Here is a 2,881-nt window from a genome sequence, read left to right as displayed (position 1 = left end):
CCCCTTCCTCCGCCCACCCGGCTCCCAAGCCTCCCCACCCAGGTCCCGGCCCCTCGTCCGCCCGCCCAGAAGGGGCTGCGCCGGGGGTCCCCGGCCCGCGCACGCCCCGCGCCACGCTCACCCCCGAGAGGATGCTAATTCCAACTTGGATCGGGGGCGGGAGCGTCCTGGATGCCGAGCGCCTCCCGGCTATTTGCTCTTCTTTATTTGTTTTCTCCGGAGAAGGAGGAGGAACACGGAGAGAAAAGGAAAGGGAAAGACGCCGCGCCGGCCGCGCCTCCCGGTGCCCGCCGGCTGCGCAGGAGCCGGGCAGCGGGCGAGGTGAGGGTCGCCGCCGGCTCGCTCCTCTCTTTTTTTTTTTTTTTTTGGGCAAAGGCGGGGTCTCTCTTTGCAAACCAATGACACAGACCCACAGGGGCCGGCCTCGCCCCCTACAGCTACTCCTCACTACAAATCGGCTCTCTCGGGGGATTAGTGGCTCCGAGAAAGTGCACACAGGCGTGGCGGGCGGGCGAGGAGGCGCGGCGCGGCGGGCACTCCCCGGCCGGGCCCCGCCCGGGAGGCCCTCGAGGAGCGCGGGGGGCCTTGGCGGCAGGGGCGGGGGTCCCGCCGCGGCCGCTCGGACTCCGGCCCTCCCTCGCTCCTCTTCTTCCTCCGCCCATTCCACGTGGGGCCCCGTGCGGCCGGCCACGTGGGGGGACGCGAGCCCGGGCGGGCCTGGGCGCAGCGCCCTGGGGTGCCCCCGGCCTCCTCGGGCCCCCGCCAGGCTCGCGGCGCGGACCTGCCCCCTTCCCCGCCCCGCGACTCCAACTTCCTTCTGGGCCCCCGCGCCGGCCGCTTCTGCCTTCTAGGCTCGCGAGGTCAGGCGCGGGCCGGCCACAGGGGGCACTTGCGCTCCCAAAATCCGGATCCTGGATACCATGCCCGCGCTTTGCCCGAGAGGCGGCGATGCCTGTGGGCGCGCCGGGAGGGGGCCCAATGTGCTGGAACTTGCAGCGATTGTGTTCCCTACGAGAAGCGAAACATTTTTACACATTAAAAAAAAAAATGTTCCTTCCTGTTGCCTGGATCTCGCTGGGGCTATTTTTAAAGCCTTGTCTTGGGTGGGAGCTCCAGGTCTCGCGGGACGGGCGCGCTGTGTCCTGGGGGGCCTGAGAATCCGAATCCTGGGCTCGCGCGGCGCCCTTCCGCTACCGAGAGCCCGCGCCGTCCCGACACCCCGAGTCTGGACACCAAACCTGGGGATCCAGGCCGAACGCCGGCCGCACCTGGACTGAATTCCCTGCCTGTGAACTCGTGGCGTTTGAGCCGGATTTGCGGCTGCGGGGTCGGCGGGCTCTTTTCCTGAGCCCCAGAGCCCCCCCCCCCCAACTCTCATCTCACTTCCCTAACGTCGGCCGCGCGTCCTCCAAGCGCCCCGGTGTGGGCTGAACTGAGCCTTTAGTCTCGATCTGTTTAAAAACCGTATTGAGATGTTACGAGCTGGATTGAGACGTAGAGCAGGAAAGGCATGGGGTGGGGTGTGAGGTCCGGTCTCCGCCATTCCTAGAGCCGAGTGGCTCCGCTTGACTTTCAGCGTGCCCGGAGTGCACCACACCCGATCGAGCGGAGGAAACAGGCTGGTGCCGCGGCACCAGAGCGAGTGCCATCGAGCTGCTGAGCCCCTTTCTGCATCCCAAGGAGCGCTGCTCCAGGCCTCTCAGTCTATTAACATTTTAAGAACTCGTGCTCCGGCCCGCAGCAGGGAGTAGGTGCTCGCTGCTCGTTTGCTAAAGTGCACTCAGATGTGGCCTGCGCCACCGGCTCTGGGGGCCGTGACTCCTGATGGTTGTTTCATCATCAACAATAAGGTTTCAAAACTCGATTGAAGACCTCCCAGGTGTGATGTCAGCGCAGGACCAGGCGTCTCCTACCCGCTAGCTCACGACGTAATGGGGTTACTAAGATGTCCGAAGCATGTTTTCTGCGAGGCCCTCATAGGCCCACGCCAGGCCAGCTACCTGCCTCTCTGAGTTTGCCAGTTCAGCACGGCCAGTTCTCTCCATCTTCTGGGGCTCCATAACCCCACAAACATCTTCAGGGCTCCCCTCTCCCAAGCAGTTTTGCCTGAAGGTCATGATGCCTAAGCTAGTTATTGCCATAAACTATGACCATAATCATAAATAAAGGTTTCCTGCTTCCTTATTTCACAGATGGTCTTTGGCCCTGAGTGGCCCTCTACTCTTGCTCAGAAACCACAAAAAGCTGATTTTTTCATATCACTTGTTCAACTTTAATGTCTACTATGAATTCGACCTTAGAAAATACTATGTTCTTTGTTTTAAGAATGTTATTTTAAAACAGGCATCCTCAGAGCCAAAAATTAATTTCTTTCTCCTCTCTCCCACTTGACACCCTATATTTTAAAATACTGAGCCCATTTGCCCCCAACATGTGAATTATTTCAAACTCCAATTGTTTAAAAAAAAAAAAAAAAAGGAAAGAAAGAAAAATGTTCCAAACAACAAAAACAGCCCAATTCAAAAGTGGACAAAGACTTAAGTAGACATTTCTCAAAAGAAGATATACAAACAGCCAACAAGCACATGAAAAGATGCTGTGTCACTAATCATTAGCGAAATGCAAATCAAAACCACTATGAGATACTACTTCATGTCCATCGGATGGCTATTTTTTAAAAAAGTGTTGGTAAGGATGTGGAGAAATCGGAAAACTGTGCATTGCTGGTGGGAATGTAAATTGGTATAGCCATCAATGGAAAACAGTTTGGTAGCACCTCAGAAAGTAACACAGAATTACTATATGATCCAGCAATTCCAATTCTAGGTATAAATGCACAAGAATAGAAAGCGAAGTCTCAAATATTTGTATGTTCATAGCA

The 2,881-nt window shown here is 57.1% G+C and overlaps 1 protein-coding gene across 1 annotated transcript in view; it reads right to left on the bottom strand.

Annotated features, from left to right (window-relative positions):
* CTBP2 (C-terminal binding protein 2) overlaps positions 1–356 on the bottom strand; it is a 155,476-nt gene extending 155,120 nt beyond the window's left edge. The window contains exon 1 of the mRNA XM_019654200.1: positions 122–356. The gene's annotated coding sequence lies outside the window, so the exon portion shown is untranslated. The remainder of the gene's footprint in view (positions 1–121) is intronic.
* Between the last annotated feature and the right edge of the window lie 2,525 nt (positions 357–2,881).

This window comes from Hipposideros armiger, unplaced genomic scaffold (assembly GCF_001890085.2).
Source record: "Hipposideros armiger isolate ML-2016 unplaced genomic scaffold, ASM189008v1 scaffold_216, whole genome shotgun sequence".
NCBI lineage: Eukaryota > Metazoa > Chordata > Mammalia > Chiroptera > Hipposideridae > Hipposideros > Hipposideros armiger.
This window is presented reverse-complemented; position numbering and strand designations above follow the sequence as displayed.